The sequence below is a fragment of the Candoia aspera genome, chromosome 2, assembly GCF_035149785.1.
Source record: "Candoia aspera isolate rCanAsp1 chromosome 2, rCanAsp1.hap2, whole genome shotgun sequence".
Lineage (NCBI taxonomy): Eukaryota > Metazoa > Chordata > Lepidosauria > Squamata > Boidae > Candoia > Candoia aspera.
Window position 1 is genome coordinate 120,854,429 of NC_086154.1, and position 17,739 is coordinate 120,872,167.

The window sequence follows — 17,739 nt, forward strand, 5'->3', positions numbered from 1 at the left end:
AACAGTAGATATAACAACAGGGGCAATAAAAATCAGCCTTAACTGGCCTTGGAATCTGTTTATTGCTATTGAGCAACTCCTGAAAAATGTTTTGAGAAACAAAACTTTCTTAGCCTTGCCTACAGATACAACTGACCCTTGAGAAGTTAATGTATTACAGTCTAATGTGTTATAGTCTCTACATGGTTTATTACAGGCTGTTTTTTAAAAAAAAATGCTGGAAGAGATCCCACTAAACTGAGTGCAGTTTCAGCCAGCAGGAACATTTCAGAATAAAATTTAACTCTCCACTGTTAGATATAAACAGAGAAGTATGTGTATGTATGTGACCTGAGAGAGAGAGGGAGAGAGAACTAATCAGTGTCCAGCCTGTTCAGTTTCAAATAGCCTTTTTGTGTGTTTGTGTGTTTGTGTGTTATTATGTATTTATGTATTGTTTGAATAAGGCTAAAATCCTGTACACTTGCCTTCCACAGCCAGACATCCTCCAGTTTTTATGGTCTTCAGCTCCCATAATTACAAGGGGATTGCTAGAATGCCTTCCCACTTTGGTAATACATATGGAGAACGGAAGAGGATGCTTCATAACAACCCACCAACTCTTTCTTCCTTCATCCTTCTTTTCCTTCTATCAGGTATGCAGTAATATTCAAGCAAGATGGCCCATCATAACTTGATTTAAAACAAAAAAATCCCAGATTTTAGCCTCATAAATATTCATATTCTGGTATTGTTTTGGCATTTAAATGAAAGGTTATCAGAAACTGAAACACTGCAATTGCCTTAGTGAGAGGGAGCCATAAATAAATGATTTTCTGATATCACACTAGGTGGGGAAATTTACCTCCTGAATTATCAAAAATTAAGGAGAAAATTGATCAGGCATGACTTTCTCTTGTTACCACTTTCTGTGCCAGGGAAGAAAGGAAAACCTTGAAAAAGATCAAATCGCTAATTTAGGATTTAAATAAATGGTTCTTATTGACCCTTTTTGATATCTAACATTTGGGTTATCAGTACAGAGATAGGAAGAGATATGTGGCTTATATAGTGGTTTGAAGTGCATGGTTAGCTGAATAGAACACTGGCAGATTCTAAACATGAAGTATGGCAAAAAGACCAAACTCACATGGAAGGATTAAGCACAATATGAGGTTACCCCCCTCCCTCCTGGACTTCAGAAAACAGCTGAAGACCTGGTTTTGTCGCCTTGCCTGGAATAGGGAGGGGAAAAGCCATTATTGGGGCTGGTTGATTCCCTAGTTCTGCAGGGACCAGTTCTATGCCCTTATGGTTTGAATTAGATCTACCATGGCTTGGATTTTATTGCATTTTATGCTGACTGATTAATGGTGGTATTTACGATTTTATTGAAATTTGAATTGTTTTTATTGTGAACCACCCAGGGTCCCCCATGTGGGGGAGATGGGTGGTGATAAAAATTTGATAAATAAATAAAATAAATAAATATTACAAGGGTTTGTGGTACTTGCATCTCTTAGCATAACAGGGTAACTGTCATGTTTACCATAGTTAGCATTCAGCGCAGGAAGCACAGATAACATAAAACAATTTGGAAGGAAGCCAGTAATGCTATAAGAAGTGATAAACAAGCTGGGAGCAGTGACGTCACACCGCATCCTGAGGAAAGTGGAAACAAGGAATCTTCACTCCCAGGCAAATACTAAATGGATGAAGTTATCCTGCAACACATTTCTAGCAAACATTCCTGAAGAACTCTGGCATCTCTCTCCTTCTTTGCAGGCCAATCCGAGAGCTTGAAGCACAAATGTCAACAAGTGAAATCAAACAACACCATGATATTGCTGCTAGTCAGGACCCAATTACTGTCACTGAATTTCTTCATGTTTTTGAAATCAGAAATTTGTTTCTCTTTGTTCTTATCCACTTAACACTGTTTTGAGGACATTGTTCTCCACACACGCCCTGAACTGTTTATGAAGACCTCAACAACCTCAAAGCCCATTTCCCATTCAAGAACAAAAACAAACACAAAACACGTTGGACCATTGTCTAGCTCAGTTCTTTTTCTTGATATTAGAATGGGTCCAAGGAAAAAGAACAGATTAACTAGTCGGGGATGAAGCTTTATTGCAAGGAGACCTTGTTGTCCACCAAGAAGGGAAATACATTCTTTGGGGACACATGTTTGTGATAAACATGATAAGCTGGTTTTAAAGCAAGGCTTTATTTGTCAGTGATATTTCTGATCAGAAGTGCACAGATGCACTCAGCCTTTCTGACTGACATACCTTGTCATGCTTCTTAAATAGTGCTGTTGTTGAAGGAGAGTCAGCATTTTTCTATGATATGTGGGCATAAAGAGAATTAATCAGTGTTGTGACTATCTAAATTGCCCATGGTAGGGGCAAATGCTCCTGGTAAGCTTTCTTGTAGCATGGCCTCCAGATGTTGCCTTCGTCACAACCTCACCCTTACCTGAGGCAGCTTAAAGTCATCTTTAGCTGCTTCAGTTTTAAAATACTGCTTTTCCGCCTATCTTGATACAATTTTGCTTTGGATACAGTCTTGCAGACTTCCCCAATGATGGGTCTGCCTCTTGGCCACTTTAGGCTGCCCTGGGCATGCCTCTCCACTCTGGTTGCAGGGAACTGCCCTCCATGTTCATCGGGGCTGCAGGAAATGTTGAACACCAGGCTTCTACATTTTCTGAACCTCTTGTCTGGTCTTAGGTGGACTCTTTATGAACATAGGTTTAGCACTCTTTTGGAAGAGCACTAGATGTGGGTTGAAGAAATCCTGTGCAGCCATTCCAGTGCCACACAGAAGGCCCATTTAAACCAGGAAAGAGAGCTGTGTCCTGATTATAACTCCATTAGGTGTATTACAGGTTTTCCACTACTTCTGCCAAGAAGGGTTTCATGTGGCCATACTGTTTACTTCTTTTTATTATTTTGGTGGCAGAAGGATGCCATTCTGTCTACTTCACTAAAGCTCCATGGCTGTCCACAGGCTACATCTGTTGCTTCTGGCAACAGGACAGACCTGGACTTGTTGCTAGCATTGCTATTCCCTTGCAGCACTTGTCAATATTAATAGTTATCACTTATTCCCTCCCATCTCATCCTAGGCCCCTCCTCTTTGCCTGCTACCTGTCAGCTGGGCTATTTTTAAAGATGGATTTAATGCTCTTTCAGAAGAGTGCTAGACCCTTCTTCAGAAACAACCCAACTGACAGGTGCCAGGTTCAGAGCACCTCTGTCTCTGCAATCTGTTGGCAACTTGACAGTTGGCTACAAACACTCACTTACTCTAGCTCAGTCTTGCCCTGACTCCATTAAAGAAAGTGATTGATAGTTAATTTCCCACTGGCAGGCAATGCTTGGTGGGAGAAGAGACAAAACCAGGGAAATCCATAAATTGCTTTCCTTAATTTGACCCCATTAAAGGGGACAGCACCAACCATTGACCAGAGGCAGAATAATGCTCAGGTATCAAGACAGAACATTTTATGTCAACATCCAACATTGTGGACCTGATCTGTTTGTAGTCCTCACTCTTATTATAGATGTCATGGTTCCTGTTTCAATGTTCCTGTGAACATCGTAACCAGTTCCCATGCCATGCTTGTATTGACACGTGTTACTGTTTGGGAGGGGACTGCTCTTGTTCTTTGTACCAGGCACTGATGTAGAGACTTTGGAATGTCTATTTGGGTTATCTCGCCTGTTCAAGGACATTTTCCCGAAGACTGGCAGGAACCGTTAGGAACACCTGCAGGCTGTGGGGAGTGGACTCTTACTGACTCTGGGGGGAGAGATTGGAACTGTCTAAGCTTTAATTGTCGGAAAGACGTGCGTTTTTGCCATTCTCAGCTTTGCTCTTGAACTTGCATACTATCCAGTAATAAATCAGATATCCATAAGCTTCTTGCGTGAGTCTGGTTGGAAACTTGGGTAGGCATTCATCACAATAGAAGAGTGCCTAAATTCCCAGATCTACCTGATCCCCAAGCTTCAGAACATGCAGCGAGACTGATTTCTAATAAACTTTAGAAATTGACCCTCAAAATCTCATCAAAATCTGTTATCTAAGCAGGGACTTTTGTTATCCATAATGGATTTTCTGACCTGATTTTAAACCAACATCAGAACCAATCACCGATTATGAATAATTTCAGTGGACATTTTATTTAATGTTCATTAATATTTGACACAACTATTGAAACTGCATTAGCCCAGTCAGAGGAGTCACTAAAAATGACAAGTAGTTACCATGATGATTATATTTTTCACAGTAATTCAAAATATTTTGGAATGAATGCCCCACCTGTAAATCTGCATTCCGCAAGTTGCTTAAAAGGTCTGGTTCCATCACTGATTATTACTTTTGCAACCTTGCAAGTTTCCTGAACCCAGATAAATAAAATAAAAGACAACCTACATACAGCATTCATAATAACATTCATTAATATGCTGTTTGTGGAAAACAGTGAATAGGGAACAGTTGCCCATATCCTCCCACGTAACACAGAAGGAATGGTGTACCTTGCTGTATTAAGATTCCTAAAGTCTAAAACAAATAGACTGAATTTGTTTTCATTCATCTTATTGTACTTTTAAGCAACTTATCAGGGAATAAATGAATGGCCAATTAGGTCACCAGTTTCCTGAAGAACTAGTCAAATTTATAAAAAAAACAGAAAGATAAGCTTGGCTTACACTATGGAGGAAAACAGCAGAATAAGATTGCAAGGTTGCCCAAAGGTGAAAAGAAGTGAAATTATTTACCTATTCTTGCCTACATATTTGCAGACATCACATAAATCATGAGATGACTGAACACATTATTCCTGTAACTGCTGAAGGAACTGTTGGATTTTGAAATAAAGATATAATCAGAAAACTAGTCTAGACTAGCCTAGTTTTTGTAGATTCTGGAATGGATTTTCCAGTGTCAAATTTCAACATAGGACAAAATTATGTATAGCACAACAGCTGTCTATAGTTACTTCAGACTAAAATGGCTAATGTACAGAACTGGCAACTGATTGTTGCTCTGCCACCAAGTTTTTGTCTTATCCCTTATGACATATCACCATGCCAAGAAGTATATTGAAGTACATGCTAGAGATCTCATGAGCTAACATATTTAAACCTGCAGACGGCATTGTGGGAAACTGCAGAAATAAGTTCTCCAATTTTCCACAATTTTCCATTTATGCAACATAAAGGTCTGTGGAGTCAAGTAAGGCATAATTAAACCCTAAAATGGCCAGCCTCAATATATATTGCAGCACAGAACAACTGGGAAATCTTAAACTGAACTGGGGACAATCAGATTTCGCTACAGATAAGCTAGGTACAAGGAATTCTGGAAACTTATGATTAGTGCAGATCAAGGGACCCAGATTGGAAAAAGTTCTACATTCAGGGAATTTGACCATTAGGGTCTATTTTCGATTTAATTTTCCCTCCCTTAGTTCTAGGAAATGGAAAAGAACAATATCAAAATAGGCAAGTGTCTTTTCTTTTTTGAGTGTTGGTGAATGATAAAAGAGGACTCCATGAAAACTGGATCACCCATGGAATAATGTCAGAAAAGGGCCTGCTCTGGAACTTTCCACAGTCACATGGCGGAAGCTTGCTTGGCAAAATCTCCCTTTCAACAGAAAGAGGAGTTTTCAGTGGGGAGATTTGAAAAATCTGAATGCTCCCTGGGACACCCTTTTGGAATGATGGAATTTCGGATTTTATTGCCTTTATTACTTCAATCCTATAAACACTCTCCTGGGAGCAAAGCCCATGAATATGATGAAAATTAATTGTACAATTATTAGAGGTACAATATCCAGGCTGCCAAAATCCAGGCAACCACCAGATGGCATCAAAGAGATAAGAAGTGCTAAATTTCCTGCTTGACCAGGCTTTTGCAATCCACATGTATCTTGTTACAGCACAGTTCTATAATGTGTCTTACACTCGTGCAAGTGATTACAGGATTGCTGTCTTAATCAATACATAGTTTCTTCCAATTAATTGGAAAGCAGATTCTTTTAAAAAAAACCTACTATTTATAATAATAATTAAAAAATTATAATTAAAAAAAAGAGCCAGTCTGGTCTAGCGGTTAAGGCAACGGGCTAGAAACCAGGAGACCGTGAATTCTAGTCCTACCTTAGGCCTGAAAGCCAGCTGGGTGACCTTCGGCCAGTCCCTCTCTCTCAGCCCAACTCACCTTGCAGGGTTGTTGTAGTGGGGAAAAGAGGAGGAGGAAGGAGTACTAGGTATGTTCACTACCTTGAGCTATTTATAAAAATAATAAAGGTGGGATTAAAATAATAATAAAAAAAAAAGAATGCAGGAAGCAACTGCTCAATATTATCCCTTTTATGTACAGTACATGGGAAAAAAGATTGGTCAAAATGCCAACTAGATGTATGAATCCGAGATAAATTATCAATATTTTTTTTTATTTTTTGAATTTTAATTCAGATCTTGATTTTCACTTTTTCAAAAGCAGCAGATTAAGGAAAAAATATTTATTTAGTATTTTCAGGAAACTTTTTATACTTCTTGTAGCTTTCACATCTCTTTCTTCTTCCATCCTCCTAGAGAAACCAGAATAATTGTTTGCATAGCTCTTCATAAACTTTACCATAAATCTATGCAAATGAACATGTTGCTCTTATAATCTCCAGTAAAATGGAGATTCACAAGAAATGCAGAAGTAAGTAATCTAGATTCAACAAATTCTGAAGTGAAGGGTAATAGGCAAAAGGGCAGCTGAGCAGGTTGAGAAATAGGAAGGAAAAATTCTCTCTTCAAGGTAATGGTAGAAGATGAGGCTGAAGAAAACACAGAGCCCTGCAAATTCCCTCTTTCCTCAGTGAGTTTATAGATTCATGAGGCTGATGGTGCTCAGTTAGATCCCATTAGGTTTAGTCAAATCTCCCCTTCTTGATGCAGGCTTTAACTGTCACAAGCCAGCTTGGAAGGCTTTATCCTAATATAGTTTATAAATCATTTAAGAAACCAAAAATAGTAAGGTTGCAAAAGTCATGTAAAAATATTCCATATTGGCTTTTATATCTGTTCAATTTTATTATCAGTTAGTCAACATTTGACATGTACAAGTTGGCTGATGGTGGGAAAAATATTTAACCATGAAGTCTGATTTTGTGAAACCTCATGTCACCTTGACATAAAATAGTGTTTTGTGCTACAGGTAAGCGATGGCATTCATTTTGCACAAGCTGTTTAGCAATCTATTAACTACAGAAAAATTAACACTTGGAAGAGTAAGAATGACAGAATCACTGTATTAATGCATGAATATTATCCACTTAGTTTTTGGGTCAAAATGTGATAGATAAAAGTGCAGAATCATAAATGTAATACAATTATTGGCAAACCCTGTCAAAAAGTAGAATAGAATGACAGGACAAAACATTATTTATGCTTAGAGGAATGGAACTGCTTTCATTTAGTTTTATAAGAGCTTTCTTCTGTAGCTTTGGAAACAAAGTAGTCTGAGCAGCAGGAATCCTACTGGCCATTACTGAGGTCTTGGGTATATATTAGGTACAATATTTTGTATTTTTCTCTTTTACCTGTGTCTCTTTGACTTTACAGTTGTGCTTGTTCACATGACCACTTTATGACCTGCAGCTTCTCTTGATAGAGAACTCTAATTTTGATTGTAAGTGTTCCATAAAATGTAACAACACAATCCAGGCTTAAACTTTACTCCCCATGGAACTCAGTGAATGTATGTCATTGTTAGCAACAATACAGAGTTTGCAGAGCTCTTACAGGATTAATCCTATGCTATAAACTGAAGGGCTTCCTGTTAATTTTGACTGTGACATGTTTCTGTTCTATTCCAAATGTCCCAAAATTTGCATTTAAGTTATACATATTTTCCCCAAATAATAACTGAACTATAGATTAAAATATGCATTTTATAGATATTTGTGAGTCAAGAATTGCTCACAGCCTAGAGAAAATAAAAACCTTGCCCATTGAAAGCTAATATATCAGGGGAAAATGGTTTTTGATATGGGAGAGAGCATACACTTCCTGAGACAATTTTTTTAAATGCTTTCATAATGTCATAGCTGTTTAAGTACACATTTTATTGAAGAAATGGGAATTTAGACCTTATGAAGGTTGATCTCTCCTATAAATGCAGTTGCATTACATAATAAAATAAGGCAAAGACTAGGACTTAGATGTTCTCCCAAATCACTTTGGCATAGAACTATCTGTGTCTTCTTCTGGAGTTATAATACAGATTCAGTTTATTTCAACAAATAAACAAGAAGAATTGAATTACTCTTGAGCCCAACAGATAGTTGGGGGGGGGGGTTGTTTTGTTTTTTTAAACCCTGATCATTGTTTTAAGAATAGGCGCTATCCTTTCAGCACCACAACAGCACATTCCAGATTAAGATAAACAGAATGCAGGCTCACACTTAATAATGTATAAATCTCTTTAGAACTTGAAAAAATAAGTTCTTCACATCTTGAAAAGGATAGTATGTAAAATGCTGCACAGTGAATCTCAAAATGCTCTGACAGTGTTAATTTTTGAATAAACTTCTGCAGGTGTACCTTGATGAAGCACTGTAACCACAGCAGCATCAGCAACAACAACAAGGTTGCAATCATACATATGATGTGATGAAAACTGCTTTTCTACAGGGTTTTGTCCATGCACGTATGGCACCAAAGCACCAAAATCTGCCATATATTGTGCATGATTCAATATTCAGATTGAGTTGACCAATAAATCAGAATTAGACCAATAAGACTGAAAAGCTTTGAGTGCCTTCAAATTAAGTTCAACTGCCACATCTGTGTGGGATTTTTTGCAATTATACAGATGGGTTTTCTCATTGCCCTCTCCCAGGACATGTTTTATTTTATTTTTCCCAGTCTAGCTTGCAGCCTCCGTATGGCCTAGTGCTGCGTCATCTGAGAACTAAACTGTTAGCTTTTTGACATCAAGCAAGGTCAGCAAAGTACTGCAAGATAGCTGAGCAATGCAACTACGAAGTACAATAAATGGAAGTTATGAAAACATATTATTCCTAATTCCTCAACTACATGCCATGTTTGTGTCACATAAAAAGTTGACACCGCTATTTACTGAATATATTTCCCTGTAAGGGACAGTCTAGTACATTGCAGCTCACAAGAGCCAGGCAGAGCAGCAATCTCTTGGCCATTTCAAGTAAAAGCTTAAGTACCAAATACATGGCCTCCCCTCACCCCCACACCAACCCCATCAACAATTTGTGATTCCTCAACCAAATCTGGCCTTGACCTCTGGACTACTCTCATCATACATTTCCAAACCAAACACTGAGAGATGACATGGGGCAGTTCTGTCCAGTCACAGGAAGAGAAAACTGAGATGAATGAACAGCTAAATCCCAAACCATCATAAAAGAGAATAACCAAAGCCACAGGAAGCAAAAATACCAGCAGTGTTGATTCCTACATGTCTACTCAATAATACCCATGGATTGCAAGGAGATGTAAACTCAGATGCATGCGTACAGGATTGCAGAGAAGACAAAGGAGAAGAAAAGGAGGAAGAAAAAGACATTAGCAAAGAGAAATATTTTCCCTTGGCCACAAAAAGAAAACATCAACACTGTATCAGGTAACCTTCTCTGAAAGGGAATTCCTAAGATAAGATTTCTACCGAGTTTCCAGGACTTACTGGGAAGATCAGGCAAGGCTTTTGAAGCTCTCTCAGTAATTGGGCAAGTTTACATGGATGCAGAAATTCTTTCAGGATCCCATTTGCCAAGTTATTTATGCATAAAGCCAGTTTCAGAGCAGCAGCTATTCCAGCTGCCTCACAATCAGCCTGCTTTCCTCCATATCATTGATTTCTATTCTGCACTAGGTGAAGTTTCCAGTGTTCAAAAGCAGTCCCATGTGCACTATGAAACATCCAAACAAGCTTTATCCATCCATGAAGAGGTTCTAATGGTGTATCTGCCCCAGGTGATAAAAGATGCTTTAACCTGTCAAGATTGCTAGTATCTCCACAGATAATGCTCCAATCAGCCTGCCACACCTCAGTCCATGCATAGCCTCTGTAGCTTCTAGATACAGTCCATGCTCTATTGCTATTACTTATTCTCACTAGTATATTACTTTTATGCCCAGAATCTGCCCAGATATAGAGCTATTGGATTTCTTACATGGTAAAATAAAATGCAGCTGCTCAAAAACAATGAGAATAGCTGGGAAGTAAACTGGCCAATATGAAGCATTGCCCAGTTCAAAAGTATATGTTATGCTGATATGACTTGGCCTTCTTCAGCTATGATCTTTAGGGTGTGTGTGTGTGTGTTGTGTGTATATATATACATATATACATACACACATACATACACACACATACATACAGTACAGTACACTACTGACTGACACAGGGCAGTAAGATGCTGTAGATCTAATCTGTGTTTCATTTCTCTCTTCTATTTTCGACAGCCTTGCTACCAGATGTACATGAAATATATTTGACAAGTTTCTCTGAAAGATATTTCAGGGAATGTGTTGCAAGATGGGCAGTTAGATAAAAGAATGAATGATTGAGAATAATTTGCAAGAAGGAATTTTCTACCAATGGTAAGCTATATAGCCATGTTTACTTATTTGAGTGGCCTGGGGTATCTCCCCCATTTTGCTAGGGTGCATGCTTGAGGGATATATTTTTCATGTGGCACAAATTTTAGTCGGTAAAGGTTGGTAAAACAATAGGTCAGCTTTTCATCAGATTATATGATTCTCCATGAAATCCTAAGTATCACAATCAAGGCTGTTCTCCATCCCACAAATACTCTCCTGTGTTAACATGGCTATGTGCTTTTCAGGAAGGCTTGTTTAAAGCACTAAGTACTTCTGAACAGCATCAGAGCTCCAAACTTTGGCATACTCTATTATATCATACATTAAATGCTTCTTTCAGGCTGAAGATTTTGCCAAGATTTTGTCTTCCATATAAGGCAACATCAAGCAGTGATCTATTCAAAGGGCAGACCAAGCAACTTCATTTGGTTTATCTGGAGTATCCTCTCTCCCCCTCCCTCCCATTCCTCTCCACTCCTCACATAGACATAGACATAGACATGTGTGCATATGTGCATGTACTTGTCCCCTTATCAAGGTAGTTTCAGAAAATAATACACAACTACAACCGCATTTAAAATGAAATGTAGGGGATTGCATTCAGTGTCGCAGTCATATGAACTCTGTTTCTGAAAAAAAGCATTTCTGTCCATACTGTCAGTGTTGCTAAATGTGAGGAAAATGTTTGGTGCCTGGCCTTATATGGCTTAGCTGGTGAGATCATCTTACAAGCCATTTGTTAGAAAAGGCTGCACCTGCTGTCAAATCATGAGCATTCAAAACAGCTAAATATACTCAGGCAAAGAGGCTAATGGGGAGTCCCATTTCTTGGGCCTTGATTAGCTCATTGTTCACGCCAGTCTTCCCCAAACTTGGCACGTTCTAATTCTAATTCTGGAAGTTTTAGTCTAACACATTGCAAGGCATTCCAGGTTAAGGTCTTACTAAGTCATGCCTTATTTAAAAAAAAAAAAAAACTCTTTTTGTTGATAGTATGATTTGGGGGATTTTATTTCCATAACCACGGTAGGATATGTTTGAATGGTTTATGAAAACACCTAATGGACATGAAATACATATTATTACGAAGTGATCATATCAGTCTGTCCCAATGGAAATCTGGGTTTGCTTACAGAGTTGAGGGTCCAAATAAAAGGGTGGTTGATTTTCCAAAGCTTGAAACTGTGTTTTGCAATAATGCCAGTAAAATCCATTTACAAATATAGTTACTATTCACTGTCTGGGACAAAACACTATTTAAAAGGAATAATTAGGAAAAGAGACAAAGAGACACTACCTTGGTTTTATATTATTTCACAGAATTATTTTTCTTTTCATAGAAAGCATTGAAGTGAGAACTCCACTTATTTCTGTTTCTTTCAAAAAAAATCACCCATATTCAGAGATTCTCTCACTGGTGTTGTGAAATCAGTAGATTCAGTTCTAGTGTAACTGAAGCATCTGGATAACCAGTGGTGGAGAGAGTGTTTTGAACTACAGCAGCTCTCTCCAAACTGGCGCCATCCAGATGTCTTGGACTCAGCCCTCAGAATTCCCAGCCACTTTGGCTGCTGTGGCTGAGAATCTGGACAAAGTAATCCAATGCAGCTGCAGGGCAAAAGGTTGAAGCAGACCAGGCTAGACAGAACTTTGGTCTTCTCTAGCAAGTCAGTGCTCCCGGCCCTGATGTTACTGCTACTGGTTAATGTGTATGTTTGCATTAAAAGCACACTAGACCCTGCAGAAAGCTCAAGAGCAGTATGATCTCAGCTTACATCCACCTATAAAAACTGCAATCTGACACCGCCCTTGTCTGTACATGCAGCTGAATGAAGTAGTAGGATCTTGAGGCAATTAAGTAGTTGGCACCATTTCAGGCCAATGGGGTATGTCTTGGGTGCCCCTTTTATTGCTCTCCTGTAGATTGAACTTGCTGTGCTGTTTCTTGACTGCAGAGTTTGGGGTTCTTTTCGGTATAGACAGTGCTAAGCCCACAGCCAGTTTCCCTATAGCCCATCTTTACAGCCACAAGATGCTTCCACAATTGAAAATCGAAAATTTTGGTGGCTATAGAAGCAATTGCATTTCCCATCTGGGGGAGAGCAAAGCCCATAGAGGATAGATGCTGCAAAGTGGACTGGGCCAGAATTTTTTGGGTCTTTTTTTTTTTTCTTCTCTTGAAGGATTTGGGGGTTTCTTGCATGATTTTAACTTTGTATATGAAACTTGCCTTAGGATGTATGTAACAGTCTTTCATGCTCCCCCATCAAACGTTCCCAGAACATCTGATTGGATTTGCACGCATGAATGGAGTTAACACATGCTGGGACTTGTGGGTCAGCAGAGTTGGGAGGGGGAACATGCCAGGAGTGTGAAACCACCTTGTTTGGACTATCTCTGGTATCCAAGGTCAACTGGCAGAGCCATTGGAGACATCTGCATGGAACTGAACTGACTGGCACAGGGAGGGGGGCTGCATGCCTGAGTAAGGGAGGGGGGTTGAATTCATTGGGTTAACTTGGGGAAAACGTGGGAACTTTCATTCGCAACTTTTTCACTGTTCTGTATACTACGCTCCATTAAAGCGATTTCTACTATAACCACGTATGAATCGAATTTTATGGCAAGTTGAGTAATACAGTCATTACACAGTCTCTCTGCATTTTTCTTTTCAAAGTACCAGGAAACAATGCCATCATTTCTAACCAAAAATGGTTGGATGGGACATGGGGTCACAAAGAAGGGGTCTGAGGGTAACATGCACTTTTGGGGCTTCAGGAAGTCTACTCCTGATTTAGGTAAAGGTAAAGGTTTCCCTTGACGTAAAGTCCAGTCGAGTCCGACTCTAGGGGGCGGTGCTCATCTCCGTTTCTAAGCCTTGGAGCCGGCGTTGTCCATAGGACACTTCCGGGTCATGTGGCCAGCATGACGACACGGAACGCCATTACCTTCCCGCCAAAGCGGTACCTATTGATCTACTCACATTTGCATGTTTTCGAACTGCTAGGTGAGCAGGAGCTGGGATTAACAACGGGAGCTCACCCCGCCGCGCGGTTTCGAACCGCCGACCTTCCGATCGACAGCTCAGCGGTTTAACCCGCAGCGCCACCGCGTCCCTTACTCCTGATTTAACTGTTATCTTATTCTGCTACATGAATAAACCAGGTCACTGATAGGAAAAATAGGAACATTCAAATTTAAAGAATGCATTAGTGTAGCAGTGGCAAGGACTTATGTGGGTTCCCCCTACATTCTACATCCCTACTCATAAGTTCTGTATGGATCATGGTATTAGTGGTACAGGTTCAATGATGCTGACACTTCTTCACCTCATGACTGACCATAAGGGACCATAAGTTAAGCATTTACTCTCTGTCCTTCTTTACCCATCACTCTGCCTACTCTTTGTCTAAGGGAAGGCTAATCAGAGGTCACTTCCTTCTGCTTTTCTTCTCAGGCACACATGCACAGAGCATATCCTTTCTTCACTCTTCTCCTGGTAGGATGTAGTTGGCTAAGTGCTAAGCTTTGCCTATTCCTATAATGTATTTCCTTTAGAGAAACCTCCTCTCTGTTCCAGTTATAACACCCATTTTTCTAAGCCTTGCTGAGATTGAATTCCTGCTCTCAGAAATGCTCATTAAGTACATACTAAATACTTCTTCCTCCAGCACGTAGAAAGCTGTGATCAGAAATCTGAGTAGGAAAAGAAAAAAGTCTTAAAGGAAAAAAGCACCGAAAACCCTGAAAATATTCTCTTATCCATAATACTTTGCTTCTGACTAGCTCCCCAAAGGAAGGGACAACTAGATCTGTCTTATTCTGTCAAAAATCATGTGCATTACCTATCTCTCTGAGTTTTACTGGACCTTTTTAATTACTGTGAATATGAGCCATAACCAACAAAGATCTTTTCTCCCTGCCTTTCCAATAGCACTTAGGAGAGGACAAATCAGAATGAGAAGAAGAATCAAGAACTCTTACCCTTATTGCACCTGGGCTGCAATAGCTTTTCAAACATCCCAGAATTATGGTAGCCATGACTTTAAGTGGGAAAAGCTGACTGTTTCATTAAGTTTTGCTTCATTCTGACATATACAGCAATTTAAGAATAACATCCATTTCAGAACAGAAAGATGCTTAGAAATCTGTCTAGAAATCCTTCTGTCTGACTTAGGAGCGTCAATCTCCCTAATTCATTTGTTTTCAAATGGTCTTCTGAAAAATCCTTCCTTGGAAATTTCTCAGAAATTTCAATCAGAAGGCCAGCAAGGGCAAGGAAATGTCCATCTACCATTACCAGCTGTGTCCCATCTGTTAGGGTGGAAAAGGTGGGGGTAGATGTTATTCTGGTGCACAAAAGACTGAGTGCTGCATGGTGCACAATGAATATCATCTACCGCATATGATGATGCAATCGGCAGCATGCCATGCCTAGCTCCTCCTCCACTGCAATTGACCAGTTCAGCAATGTGCAACTGGAAAAACATGCTCTGTGTGTTCTGGCAATGATGAAGCCTAACCTTGTAGCCTATACAAACTGAGCATGCACAGGAAAGGAAAACCAAGAAGACTCAATAATACCCAGATACTTTGAGGCTGACTTGTAGAAGTTCCTAGATAAGCAAGCAAATGCAGGAAGATTCCTATGAAGGTAGGAAATCTGAAAGTCAAAATATGTAGGTTCTGTGAATTTTTATCTAAATCTCAGACACTGCATCTGCTTTATTATTGCTCTAATGTACGTTGCCTATTGAAAGGTCATCATTTTAAACATGTTACAAAGGTGATCCCTGGAAATATATATATTTAATGCAGAAATGGGAAATCTATGGACTTCTAGTTGTTGCTAAACTACAACTCCCAGCAGGACCAACCAGTGTGAAGAGATGACGAAAGCTTTAGATCAGCCTTGACTTGAAGGCAATGGGCTCTCACTTTAAAAAGTGAAAAATGTTGCTCCTAATAGAGATTTGCCATTTGTGCTCGCAAAGTCACACTGTGACTAAGTCATATAACTAGACAGAACTGGTTGGTCAGCCTCCCCCAATGGAAGTAGAACATACTTTTTATACCTCAGAGAATTATTCAGATAAAGATATTACTACAGAAAGCATGTAACAATATCAAGACAGAGCAAAGGTGCATCACAGCAGAACTATATACAGGACAAAGACACTATCCATAAAATAGATGAAGAATCCACTAGCAATTTTTGTCCACCCCAATTCCATACACATATATATATATATGTATGTATGTATATATGTATACATACATACACACACACACACACACAAACACACAGAGTATATATCCATCTGTTCAATCTTGTCCGATTCTCCGAGGCTGTCTGGACAAGTCCTTGTAGTTCTGTTGCATTTCATGATCACTAACCATTTACTACCAGTGGAATTTCCTTTTTGCTCTTAATCGTCACTGCCCTGGTCTCTGCCCTGACCTCTTTGTGAACACCTATCATCTGGGACCATTTCCCCTCAGATATCGATCCCCATGTTCCTCCAAATAAACAGAACCCTGGGGAGAACGTCTCTCTTGAGTCTTTCGGGGTGGGGGGGGTGCATTTGTTGTTCAACCTCCAGCAACGCAAAGAAAGAATGAAAAAAGGAACATTTTTCCTCCTTGGAAAATACCTATAGGACACATATGGAAAATGTTAGGGTGCCATTAAGTTCTCTCTCTCTCTCTCTCTCTCTCTCTCTCTCTCTCTCTCTCTCAAAACTCTTGTTTTAGCGTCAAATCAAATTCAGTATGATTGCTTCTCTTTCATTAGATTAGATTTCCTGCGCACTCCTGATTATGAATCTTTCAAAACCCATGTGGGTTTCATATTCCGATAGTTCTCAAATGAGTTAGTCTGAGAATATTGATTTCATTCTTTAGAATCAATCCCGAGTTTTTCAGAGGTGCCTTCTTTCTTCCCCACACACTTCACTGAATGAATAACTGTTTTCTTCTGTACAGAAGGCCCAAATGGCTAAAAATACAGAGGCTAAGAAAGCTAAATAACTTATGACCTCAGATTTTACTGTCAGGCAGCTGTGATTTCTCCCTGTTTTTCTTTTTCTCCGAGCCATTCATCTTCTTCTGACTTCTGGGATAATGTTAACACTGTATTGATCCCCTGGTTGTGTCTGTCTTTATACAGAATACCAGCAGAAAAACACTAGTCTTCCATTCAGTTTATAGATGTAATAGTCTCAGCAATATGGAATATAGAGCTACTTACTGTTCTTCCTTTGCTCCTTCATGCCCTCAATCATGAAACTGACAATAAAGAAAGCAAAGGCTGAGTTAAGAATAGACCATTTCCAAAGCCACAGCCTTCACAAACCCAGGTTAAACATTTACCCCAATTTGGAACAGCAATCTCCTTTCAGGAATCTGCTTAGGTAGCTGCTGGCATCTCAAGAATCAGGTGACAAGCAGTCCATTTGCTTGCTGCCATTCCCGCCCCATCAAATGTGTGCTGAAACTTGCACAGGAGTCACGAGAGACATTCAGGCTAGGATTGCAACAACAGCAAGGAGGAGGAAGATTTTTGAAAATCCTTGCAGAATACAAATATTTACAATCGAGGCTGGTTTGGTATTACCTATTGAAATGTTGCTAAGAGACAACGATATTTAAAAAAAAAAAAAAAACCTATCTTTTTTGCCAGTCTTCTGTTTCTTTATGTACCCTAAGTTAGAGTGGAAATTTCCAGAGCAAAAATGAGGGGCTAACAAGAAGATCAAGGCATTGGATGGGACTGCCTGTTCATCAGGGGAAATGTTTAGCAATAAGGGGGGTTCCTAAGCACAAGACAACGTCTTTCAGTCATCTGGTAGTTCTGAAACATTCATTATGATGTACAGTATCCAGCTATATCACTAAACACAAGTCAAGTAGAATGTAGAACTCTTCTTGAACACACCAGCTAAATCACCACCCAGTCTGTAATATAACAAGGAACCCCACCTTTCATTTAGTTTTCTATCAGCAGCTGATGAAGACACCACTAGATTTCATAAGAACTGTTGTGAAATTGCCTGATCTTTGCCCTTCCTGGTTTATAGAAGTGGCCAAAAAAAGACTGAACAAA

At 39.4% G+C, this 17,739-nt stretch overlaps 1 protein-coding gene across 1 annotated transcript in view; it reads right to left on the reverse strand.

The window, feature by feature from the left end:
- KCNJ16 (potassium inwardly rectifying channel subfamily J member 16) overlaps positions 1-16,954 on the reverse strand; it is a 46,075-nt gene extending 29,121 nt beyond the window's left edge. The window contains exon 1 of the mRNA XM_063293443.1: positions 16,885-16,954. The gene's annotated coding sequence lies outside the window, so the exon portion shown is untranslated. The remainder of the gene's footprint in view (positions 1-16,884) is intronic.
- Between the last annotated feature and the right edge of the window lie 785 nt (positions 16,955-17,739).